Raw genomic sequence first — 13,026 nt, forward strand, 5'->3', positions numbered from 1 at the left:
CCATGCAGGAATTGGTTCATATCAGTCCATAATTATATATAGCACCCATATAAACCGATCCCTTGATTTGACCTCCGGTGCCTTTTGGAGAAGCAAAATTCATCCGATCTGGTTGAAATTTTGTACGTGGTGCTAGTATATGGCCGTTAACAACCATGCCTAACTAGGTCCATATCGGTCTATAGTTATATATAGCCCTCAGATAAATCGATCTCCAATCACACAAAAATTAGTCCATATCAATAATTGTATATAGCCCCCATATAAGCGACCCCCATATTTCAATTCTGGCCCCCTACATACCGTGCAAAAGTCCATATCGATTCGTAATTATTTGTAGACTTACCTACACATACCTTTTTTGTCTAATATATACCACGTATGGACTAACTCACAATTTAGAAAACGATTTAAGATACCACAACCCAAGTAATTCGATTGTGGATGACAGTCTTTCGTAGAAGTTTCTACGCAATCCATGGTGGAGGGTACATAAGATTCGGCCTGGCCGAACTTACGGCCGTTTATACTTGTTTTAACTTGGTTTTTTTCATACTTTTAATGGGTAATTTTAACTTTTTTTGTTTCAAATAGGTAAAAAACAGAGAAGAATTCATAAAATGGTAAATTTTTTTTAATTTTGTCGAAAAAAATGATAAATCCAATCTGAAAAAATTGTGAATTTTTGAAAATATTTGAGGTCAAATGTTTCCGAGAAGCGTTATTATCCATTAAAAATTAAAAAAATTATAAATATTATTTATATGGCAAAATATCGCAGAATTTTTTAATTTACATCCAAAACATTGAATTCGAATCACACCTGAAGAAGCGATGCAAATTCAGTTCAACGGCTGTTGAAATGGAGGACTTCCGTCCTATGACAAGTTAAATTCATCGCTTCTGCGTCAATTTTGCACCACTTCCAGATCCAAAAAGAACATTTTCATTACTTTTTTGGCGATGCTTTTTTTGCTGGGATATTTCGAAAAGTTCCCAATATTTCTTGAATGGATTTAGATTTTTTTTCGACAAAATTTCAATAAGTTGTACCAATCTTTAATGCTTATTCTGTTTTTAACTTTTTGAAACAAAAAAAAAAAAATAAAATAATTTACCCATTAAAACTAAGAAAAAAGCGAATTATAAATAACTGAATTAAAAGAACTTCCTGCGTAGTTAAAATAAAGAACATCTTTGGGATTACATCTCTTGGAAGTGCTTTTAAAGTTGTGCCATTGGAAGAACTTCTAGACTTTTTTGCTGAGGAAGGGACGCAAATTTACAAAATTTGTGTCCTAAAGTTAAGGAAAAAATTTTTTGAAGCAAAGATTACAAACTTTATTTTAATTAAAATTTCATTATTTTAAAGAAATTTATCCCTAATATTTTCTAAATTTTGCATTCTAAAATTTAGGTTGCGTAATCTTTAATATCACGTAAATATAAATATTTATTCCCGGTATGAATTACAGCCATTAGTAGAAGATTCTACCCAATCCATGGAGGAGGGTGCATAAGATTCGGCCTGACTGTAAATATATACTTGTTTTTGATAGTGTTCACCAGTTGAAGGCACTGTTCTCCCACTTTTAATCCTGCTTTTGTTTACTGCTGCATACACATACTTCTAGCATTATTATTTTGCTGCCATTGTTGATATTTCATCCTGAAAACGATTAATTTTGATCATCATATATTTATGTAACGCAAACAAGAATACAACATACTCACCCATACATATGCATATGTGGAAATTCGAATACATACACATAAGTTCTTCTTTGCCACTTACTCTATATTGTCTTCGATAATAATCATTCTCTTTTTTTTTACATATCCTTACAGCTCCCGTACATGGTGTCATCATCAACGTCAAGATAGTTTCTTCACCCCCACCTGATGCCGAGATGGAACTTGTCATTAATCATTTCCCTCCCACCATTTACTTGCTTTCGTTTCCAACGCACCCACATCAAGTGAGGGATGGTCTTGATGGGATGGATGTTAGCTGCCTGCTGCCGGTAAGTGAGCAAATTTGCATTTTATTTGTCATTTCTGTTTGTTCTTTTTCTCTCGTTTGTTCAATTCCTCCCTGTTTTTGTGAAATCCGTATTCAGACAAATTTGTCATCAGCCAAATAAATTGGAATTTATTATTTATGTAGTTGTGAATATAGTCATGATTCTCCAAAACTGTTGTGGCTAATAGCATTTCTTCTGGGGGATTGTTGTTAAAACAATGTTTTTGGATTTGTGGAGATTCATTGTCGAAAATGTTGTAGTATTGCAATGATTTTTACTAAAAACAAAAATATTTTTAGGCGCAAAGCTAACAATTAAACACAAGAATGAGAATTTTAATCAAAGTCATGCACATATACACTCGAAAAAAAAAAGATTGCAATAAGGCCAACGTTTCGTGTCATATCTCTAATATAAAGTTTTTTTTCCTTGTCCAAAAGTCGATAAAATCTACAATGAAGTCGTATTGTCCTTATAGTTAAGTAATTAGACTTTAAAATGGGTATCTTATCAGTAAAGAAAATTTTATTTAACTAAAATAAACTTGCCTTTAATAATTCTGAAAAATTCTTCAAAATTATTGACATCGTCTTCAAATTTCTTGACCTTTAGTATCTTGACTACAAAGCAAAACGCGTTCAAAAATAAGATATGTCATTCAGCACTTTATTTTAAAGACGATTGTTGTTTGAGAAATAGTAAATTTTCTACTTGAAGTCGATGAAATTGGAAATTAAATATCGATGTCTTCATTCCAAAGTACGCTAAGTCTAACAAGTACATACGGCCGTAAGTTCGGCCAGGCCGAAGCTTATGTACCCTCCATCACAAGTGGCAGTTAAGTTGCGGTAACGCTTGCCGATGGCAAGGTATCTTAAAACCTCCTAACACCATCTTCTAAATTGTATGTAAATCCATACGTGGTATATATTAAATCGAAAAAGATCGATCCAATACGTATATAATTCAGTTTGACAAAGTAGACATAAAATTTTTACAAAATTTTCTACAGAAATAAAATTTTAACAAAATTTTCTATAGAAATAAATTTTTGACAAATAAATAAAGTTTTCACAAAATTTTCTATAGAAATAAAAATTTTCACAAAATTTTCTATAGAAAGAAAATTTTGACGAAAATGTCTACAGAAATAAAATTTTTTTTCTATAGAAATAAACTTTTGACAAAATTTTCTATAGAAATAAAATCTTGGTAGATTATTTTTGGCTCGAGTGGCAACCATGATTATGAACCGAATAAAATTTGAACAAAATTTTCTATAGAAATAAAATTTTGACAATGATGAAAATTTTATTATGAACCGAATAAAATTTTAACAAAATTTTCTCTAGAAATAAAATTTTGACAAAATTTTCTATAGAAATAAAATTTTGACAAAATTTTCTATAGACATAAAATTTTGGTAGATTTGGCTCTAGTTTCAAGTTTTGTGTAATTGGACCAATTTGGTATGGTTGTTAGCGACCATATACTAACACCACGTTCCTAATATGAACCGGATCGGATGAATTTTGCTCCTCCAAGAGGCTCCGGAGGTCAAATCTGGAGAACGTTTTATATGGGGACTATATATAATTATGGACCGATATGGACCAATTTTTGCACGGTTGCTAGAGACCATATATCAACACCATGTACCAAATTTCAGCCGGATCGGATGCAATTTGCTTCTCTTTGTGGCTCCGCAAGCCAAATCTGCGGATCGGTTTATATGGGGGCTATATATAATTAAGGACCGATATGGACCAATTTTTGCATGGTTGTTAGAGACCATATACCAACATCATGTACCAAATATTAGCCAGATCGGATGAAATTTGCTTCTCTTTGAGGCTCCGTAAGCCAAATCTGGGGATCGGTTTATATGGGGGCTATATATAATCATGGACCGATGTGGACCAATTTTTGCATGATTGTTAGAGACCATATACCAGCATCATGTACCAAATTTCAGCCGGATCGGATGAAATATGCTTCTTTTAGAGGCTCCACAAGCCAAATCTGGGGATCGGTTTATATGGGGGCTATATATAATTATAGACCGATATGGACCAATTTTTGCATGGTTGTTAGAGACCATATACCAACACCATGTACCAAATTTCAGCCGGATCGGATGAAATATGCTTCTATTAGAGGCTCCACAAGCCAAATCTGAGGGTCCCTTTATATGGGGGCTATACGTAAAAGTGGACCAATATGACCCATTTTCAATACCATCCGACCTACATCGATAACAACTACTTGTGCCAAGTTTCAAGTCGATAGCTTGTTTCATTCGGAAGTTAGCGTGATTTCAACAGACGGACGGACGGACGGACGGACGGACGGACGGACATGCTTAGATCGACTCAGAATTTCATCGACTCAGAATACTTTAGGGGGTCTTAGAGCAATATTTCGATGTGTTACAAACGGAATGACAAAGTTAATATACCCCCATCCTATGATGGAGGGTACAAAAAGTGACTTTAACAGGAAACAAGCTCAAAGTTTTGTTTCTTTTTGTAGAAAGAAAATTTTGACAAAAATGTCTACAGAAATAAAATTTTAACAAAATTTTCCATAGAAATAAATTTTTGACAAAATTAGAAATAAAATTTTGACAAAATTTTTCTATAGAAATAAAATTTTGATAAAATTTTCTATAGAAATAAAATTTTGACAAAATTTTCTATAGAAATAAAGTTTGACAAAATCTTCTATAGACATAAAATTTTGACAAAATTTTCTATAGAAATAAAATCTTGGTAGATTATTTTTGGCTCGAGTGGCAACCATGATTATGAACCGAATAAAATTTGAACAAAATTTTGTATAGAAATAAAATTTCATGGACCGATGTGGACCAATTTTTGCATGATTGTTAGAGACCATATACCAGCATCATGTACCAAATTTCAGCCGGATCGGATGAAATATGCTCTTTTAGAGGCTCCACAAGCCAAATCTGGGGATCGGTTTATATGGGGGCTATATATAACTATAGACCGATATGGACCAATTTTTGCATGGTTGTTAGAGACCATATACCAACACCATGTACCAAATTTCAGCCGGATCGGATGAAATATGCTTCTGTTAGAGGCTCCACAAGCCAAATCTGAGGGTCCCTTTATATGGGGGCTATACGTAAAAGTGGACCGATATGGCCCATTTTCAATACCATCCGACCTACGTCGATAACAACTACTTGTGCCAAGTTTCAAGTCGATAGCTTGTTTCGTTCGGAAGTTAGCGTGATTTCAACAGACGGACGGACGGACGGACGGACATGCTTAGATCGACTCAGAATTTCACCACGACCCAGAATATATATACTTTAGGGGGTCTTAGAGCAATATTTCGATGTCTTACAAACGGAATGACAAAGTTAATATACCCCCATCCTATGATGGAGGGTATAAAAAGTGACTTTTACAGGAAACAAGCTCAAAGTTTTGTTTTTTTGGAATTTCTCAAAAACCGTATAAGATAGAAATTCCCTTATTTTCGGTCTTAAAATCATATTTATTATAATTTATTTTAGTATGTACGAACTCAAAATAGTGATAATAGAACATGGCTAAAAATCCCTTAGACCACTTGAATGTGAATTATTGAAAATATTTGAGGTCAAACGTTTCAGGGAAGCGTTAGAATCCATTAAAAATTGTAAAAAATTATAAAAATTATTTATTTAACAAAATATCACAAAATTCTTTAATGCTGAGGATGCTAATGAGGGCATCGATATGTTGTTATCACGCTTTTACAAGACTTTGGTAGCACACGAAGAAAAATCTGAAAAAAAAACGAATAATTTGAAATTCGGTGCCTAGAATCAAGTAATCAAAATTCAAATTTACAAAAGAATTGTGTCTTAATGGTATCCCTATTTCAATTATAATACGCTTCTTTGGCTCGGAATCAATACCAAAATCTTTAGTGTTATTAAAAACAACCAGACGCACAGATTGCGAGAAGGGAGCAACTATATAGACGATGGAAGGGGTTTAAAACTTCTGTTTTGTGGGACGATCCACAGATTTGGCTTGCGGAGCCTCAAGCAAATTGCATCCTATCCGGCTGAAATTTGGTACATGATGTTATAATATGGTCTCTAACAACCATGCAAAAATTGGTCCACATCGGTCCTTAATTATAAACCGTTCCCCAGATTTGGCTTGCGGAGCCTCTAAGAAAAGCAAATTTAATCCGATCCGGCTGAAATTTTGTACATGGTGTTAGTATATGATATCTAACAACCAAGCAAAAATTGGTTCACATCGAGCCACCGTGGTGCAATGGTTAGCATGCCCGCATTGCATACACAAGGTCGTGGGTTCGATTCCTGCTCGGGCAGCACTCAGTGATAAGAGAGAAGTTCACCAATGTGGTATCAAAATGGACTGAATAGTCTAAGTGAGCCTGATACATCGGGCTGCCGCCTAGCCTAACCTAATCTATCGATCCATAATTATATATAGCCCCCACACTGAAAAAAAGCATGCCCGGTTCCAAAGATTTTGTCTTTACTTTAAAAAATTTGGTATTGATTCCGAGCCAAAGAAGCGGAGAATACAAGTGAGGATACATTTAGACGCAATTCTCTTTTAAATTTGGGTTTTGTGTACTTGCTTCTGGGAAGCAAATTTTAAGTTTTCGCTTTCTCAGTTTTTTTTCTTCATATGCTATAATAGTCCTTTAAAACCGAGTTAACGACAACTTTATTTTCCAAATTAAGACTCGACTTCCAGTTAAAATAATGCTATGTTCCAAGTGAAAAACTTCTTTAAAATAAAGTTTTGAAAAACATGTCCTATATTTGAACGATTTTTTGCTTTGTAGTCAAGATGCAAAAAGACAACAAATTTAAAGACAATTTCATTAAATTTAAAGAATTTTTCTGAATTATTAAAGTCAAGTTGACCTTATCCCAAACATTTTTTCTTTCATGTTATGATACCCATTTTTAAGTGAAATCACTTAATTATAAGGACAATAATACTTCATTGAAAAGTTTATCGACTTTTGGACAAAGAAAAAAACTTTATATTAGAGAAATGCGTCTTCTATGCTAAGCAAAATTTGCAATCGTATTTTAAGGACATGAAATCTTTGACCTCACGACAATATTTTTTTCAGTGCATATAAACCGATGCCCAGATTTGATCTCCGGAGCCTATTGGAGGAGCACAATTCATATTCCGTTCAGGTTAAAATTTGGAATGTGGTTTTAGTATATGGTCTTTAACAACCATGCCAAAATTGGTCCACATCGGTCTATAATTAATATAGCCCCCATATAAACCGATCTCCAGATTTGGCTTGCGGAGCCTCTAAGAGAAGAAAATTTCATCCGATCCGGCCGAAATTTGGTACATGGTGTATGTATATGATATCTAACAATTATGCAAAAATTGGTCCACATCGGTGCATAATTATATATCGCCCCTATATAAACCGATCACCAGATTTGACCTCCGGAGCCTCTTGGAAGACCAAAATTCATCTGATTCAGTTAATATTTGGTACGTGGTGTTAATATATGGCCTCAAACACCCATACAAAAATTGGTCGAAATCGGTCCATAATTATATATATTGTTTCGTTCGGAAGTTAGTTCAACAGACGGACGGACATGCTCAGATCGACTTAGAATTTCCCCACGACCCAGAATACATATACTTTATGGGGTCTTAGAGCAATGTTTCGATGTGTTACAAACGAAATGACAAAGTTAAAATACTCCCCATTCTATGGTGGAGGGTATAAAAAGTTAAAATTACCTGTTAAAAATATGAAACAAGTATAAACTGCCCTAAGTTCGGCCAGGCCGAATCTTATGTACCCTCCACCATGGATTGCGTAGAAACTTCTACGAAAGACTGTCATCCACAATCGAATTACTTGGGTTGTGGTATCTTAAATCGTTTTCTAAATTGTGAGTTAGTCCATACGTGGTATACATTAGACACAAAAAGTATGTGTAGGTAATGTTACAAATAACTACGAATCGATATGGACTTTTGCACGGTACGTAGGGAGCCAGAATTGAAATATGGGGGCTATATACAATTATTGATATGGACAAATTTTTGTGTGGTTGGGGATCGATTTATATGAGGGCTATATATAACTATAGACCGATATGGACCTAGTTAGGCATGGTTGTTAACGGCCATATACTAGCACAATGTACCAAATTTCAACTGACTCGGATGAAATTTGCTCCTCCAAGAGGATCCAAAACCATATATCGGGATCGGTTTATATGGGGCTATATATGATTATGGACTGATATGGACCACTTTTGACATGGTTGTTAAATATCATATACTACCACCATGTACAAAATTTCAACCAGATCGGATGAATTTTGCTTCTCCAAAAGGCACCGGAGGTCAAATCTGGGGATCGGTTTATATGGGTGCTATATATAATTATGGACTGATATGAACCAATTCCTGCATGGTTGTTGGATACCATATACTAACATCACGTACCAAATTTCAGCCGGATCGGATGAAATTTGCTTCTCTTTGAGGCTCCGCAAGCCAAATCTGGGGATCGGTTTATATGGGGGCTATATATAATTATTGACCGATGTGGACCAATTTTTGCATGGTTGTTAGAGCCATATACCAACATCATGTACCAAATTTCAGCCGGATCGGATGAAATTTGCTTTTCTTTGAGGCTCCGCAAGCCAAATCTGGGGATCGGTTTATATAGGGGCTATGTATAATTATGGACCGATGTGGACCAATTTTTGCATGGTTGTTAGAGACCATATACCAACACCATGTACCAAATTTCAGCCGGATCGGATGAAATATGCTTCTGTTAGAGGCTCCACAAGCCAACTCTGAGGGTCCCTTTATATGGGGGCTATACGTAAAAGTGAACCGATATGGCCCATTTTCAATACCGTCCGACCTACATCAATAACAACTACTTGTGCCAAGTTTAAAGTCGATAGCTTGTTTCGATCGGAAGTTAGCGTGATTTCAACAGACGGACGGACATGCTTAGATCGCCTCAGAATTTCACCACGACCAACAATATATATACTTTTTGGGGATTTAGAGCAAATTTTCGATGTGTTACAAACGGAATGACAAAGTTAATATTCCCCCATTCTATGGTGGGGGGTATAAAAAATTGCTACTTTGATCATCACTGAGTCCGACCATTCCGACCTATGTAACCTTATCCACATTGCTTTTACTAGATTGCCGAGGGGCTTGTTGTAGATGTACACCCCCAGTGGAGTTCATAGTTAATGATGACTCCATTCTCCCTCTCTAATATGGTAATTAGAAAAAAAATCCTGATACCTATGTTTGAGTGATAATTGCAATAAATTATGAAAATTATGTTTGCATAAAACCATCGTTTATAAAACTTTATTTTTTGTACATATTGCATCGAAAATTACTTTTTTGCGATTCGCAATTTAACATCTGTAACAAATAAAAATCATTTTTTTTTCGAGAAAAAAAAACAAGAAAAACACACAAACTAACTACCAACTGTTAATATACCATCTATATAAAATGTGTAATTACACTTTCTATAAAATTAAGGTTAAATTAACTTTTTAATTTAGTTTTTGCAAACTTGACACTGGGTAACAAACATTAATTTATAGAATAGTTAATCGTTTTTACACTCTGCGACATACTGTAGAACAGGATACACTCAATCAGCAGTGACCCCACCAGGAAGGAAATTTTTGGTTAATTTTTGAAAAATTTAACTGAACTGTATTACAAACGCAGATGTCACACCGATTTCAAAAAAAAAGTTAATATTTGTTGACAAATTCAAGAAAAACAAGTAAGAAAAGTCTAAAGTCGGGCGGGGCCGACTATATTATACCCTGCACCACTTTGTAGATCTAAATTTTGGATACCATATCACATCTGTCAAATGTGTTGGGTGCTATATATAAAGGTTTGTCCCAAATACATACATTTAAATACAACTCGATTTGGACAGAATTTGATAGACTTTTACAAAATCTATAGACTCAAAATTTAAGTCGGCTAATGGACTAGGGTGGAACACAATGTTAGTAAAAAACAAGTAAGGAAAGTCTAAAGTCGGGCGGGGCCGAATATATTATACCCTGCACCACTTTGTAGAATGTATTGGGCGCTGTATATAAAGGTTTGCCCCAATTACATACATTTAAATATCACTCGATTTGGACAGAATTTGATAGACTTTTACAAAATTTATAGACTCAAAATTTAAGTTGGCTAATGTACTAGGGTGGAACACAATTTTAGTAAAAAACCAGTAAGGAAAGTCTAAAGTCGGGCGGGGCCGACTATATTATACCCTGCACCACTTTGTAGATCTAAATTTTCGATACCATATCCCATCCGTCAAATGTGTTGGGGGCTATATATAAAGGTTTGTCCCAAATACATAAATTTAAATATCACTCGATCTGGAATCGACTCAGAATTTAATTCTAAGACGATTGGTATACTAAACGATGGGTCTCAGACTTTTCCTTCTTGGCGTTACATACAAATGCACAAACTTATTATACCCTGTACCACAGTAGTGGTGAAGGGTATAAATATGGGAAACATTTAAATCTGGAGCAATTTTAAGAAAACTTCGCAAAAGTTTATTTATGATTTATCGCTCGATATATATGCATTAGAAGTTAAGGAAAAATAGAGTCATTTTTACAACTTTTCGACTAAACAGTGGCGATTTTACATGGAAAATGTTGGTATTTTGACCATTTTTGTCGAAATCAGAAAAACATATATATGGGAGCTATATCTAAATCTGAACCGATTTCAACCAAATTTGGCACGCATAGCAACAATGCTAATTCAACCCCTTGTGCAAAATTTCAACTAAATCGGAGTTAAAAATTGGCCTCTATGGTCATATGAGTGTAAATCGGGCGAAAGCTATATATGGGAGCTATATCTAAATCTGAACCGATTTCAACCAAATTTGGCACGCATAGCTACAATGCTAATTCTACTCCCTGTGCAAAATTTCAACTAAATCGGCACAAAAAATTGGCCTCTGTGGTCATATGAGTGTAAATCGGGCGAAAGCTATATATGGGAGCTATATCTAAATCTGAACCGATTTCAACCAAATTTGGCACGCATAGCTACAATGCTAATTCTACTCCCTGTGCAAAATTTCAACTAAATCGGAGCAAAAAATTGGCCTCTGTGGGCAAATGAGTGTAAATCGGGCGAAAGCTATATATGGGAGCTATATCTAAATCTGAACCGATTTGGCTGATATTTTGCAAGTTTTTCGAGACTCATAAAATATTCGGATGTACGGAATTTGAGGAAGATCGGTTGATATACACGCCAATTATGAGCAGATCGGTGAAAAATATATATGGCAGTTATATCTAAATCTGAACCGATTTTTTCCAAAATCAATAGGGATCGTCTTTGAGCCGAAACAGGACCATATACCAAATTTTAGGACAATCGGACTAAAACTGCGAGCTGTACTTTGCACACAAAAATACATCAACAGACAGACGGACAGACAGACAGACAGACAGACAGACAGACAGACAGACAGACAGACGGACATCGCTAAATCGACTCAGAATTTAATTCTAAGACGATGGGTATACTAAACGATGGGTCTCAGACTTTCCTTCTTGGCGTTACATACAAATGCACAAACTTATTATACCCTGTACCACAGTAGTGGTGAAGGGTATAAATATGGGAAACGTTTAAGTATGAAGCAATTTTAAGGAAACTTCAAAAAAGTTTATTTGTGATTTATCGCTCGATATATATGTATTAGAAGTTTAGGAAAATTAGAGTCATTTTTACAACCTTTCGATTAAGCAGTGGCGATTTTACAAGGAAAATGTTGGTATTTTGACCATTTTTGTCGAAATCAGAAAAACATATATATGGGAGCTATATCTAAATCTGAACCGATTTCAACCAAATTTGGCACGCATAGCTACAATGCTAATTCTATTCCCTGTGCAAAATTTCAACTAAATCGGAGCAAAAAATTGGGCTCTGTGGGCAAATGAGTGTAAATTGGGCGAAAGCTATATATGGGAGCTATATCTAAATCTGAATCGATTTTGCTGATATTTTGCAAGTTTTTCGAGAGTCATAAAATATTCGGATGTACGGAATTTGAGGAAGATCGGTTGATATACACGCCAATTATGACCAGATCGGTGAAAAATATATATGGCAGCTATATCTAAATCTGAACCGATTTTTTCCAAAATCAATAGGGATCGTCTTTGAGCCGAAACAGGACCCTATACCAAATTTTAGGACAATCGGACTAAAACTGCGAGCTGTACTTTGCAAACAAAAATACATCAACAGACAGACAGACAGACAGACAGACAGACAGACGGACAGACAGACGGACAGACAGACGGACATCGCTAAATCGACTCAGAATTTAATTCTAAGCCGATCCGTATACTAAAAGGTTGGTCTATGATTACTCCTTCTTGGCGTTACATACAAATGCACAAACTTATTATACCCTGTACCACAGTAGTGGTGAAGGGTATAAATATGGGAAACATTTAAATCTGGAGCAATTTTAAGAAAACTTCGCAAAAGTTTATTTATGATTTATCGCTCGATATATATGTATTAGAAGTTTAGGAAAATTAGAGTCATTTTTACAACTTTGCGACTAAGCAGTGGCGATTTCACAAGGAAAATGTTGGTATTGTGACCATTTTTGTCGAAATCAGAAAAACATATATATGGGAGCTATATCTAAATCTGAACCGATCTCAACCAAATTTGGCACGCATAGCTACAATGCTAATTCTACTCCCTGTGCAAAATTTCAACTAAATCGGAGTTAAAAATTGGCCTCTGTGGTCATATGAGTGTAAATCGGGCGAAAGCTATATATGGGAGATATATCCAAATCTGAACCGATTTCAACCAAATTTGGCACGCATAGTAACAATGCTAATTCTACTCCCTGT

General features: G+C 35.0%; 1 long non-coding RNA gene across 1 annotated transcript in view; it reads left to right on the top strand.

Moving 5' to 3' along the window:
• The window catches only part of LOC142234943 (uncharacterized), a 109,836-nt gene that overhangs the window by 85,879 nt on the left and 10,931 nt on the right, over positions 1-13,026 (top strand). Inside the window, exon 3 of the long non-coding RNA XR_012721758.1 lies at positions 1,849-2,024. This is a non-coding gene — a long non-coding RNA (uncharacterized LOC142234943). The remainder of the gene's footprint in view (positions 1-1,848; positions 2,025-13,026) is intronic.

Source organism: Haematobia irritans, chromosome 4, assembly GCF_050003625.1.
Source record: "Haematobia irritans isolate KBUSLIRL chromosome 4, ASM5000362v1, whole genome shotgun sequence".
Lineage (NCBI taxonomy): Eukaryota > Metazoa > Arthropoda > Insecta > Diptera > Muscidae > Haematobia > Haematobia irritans.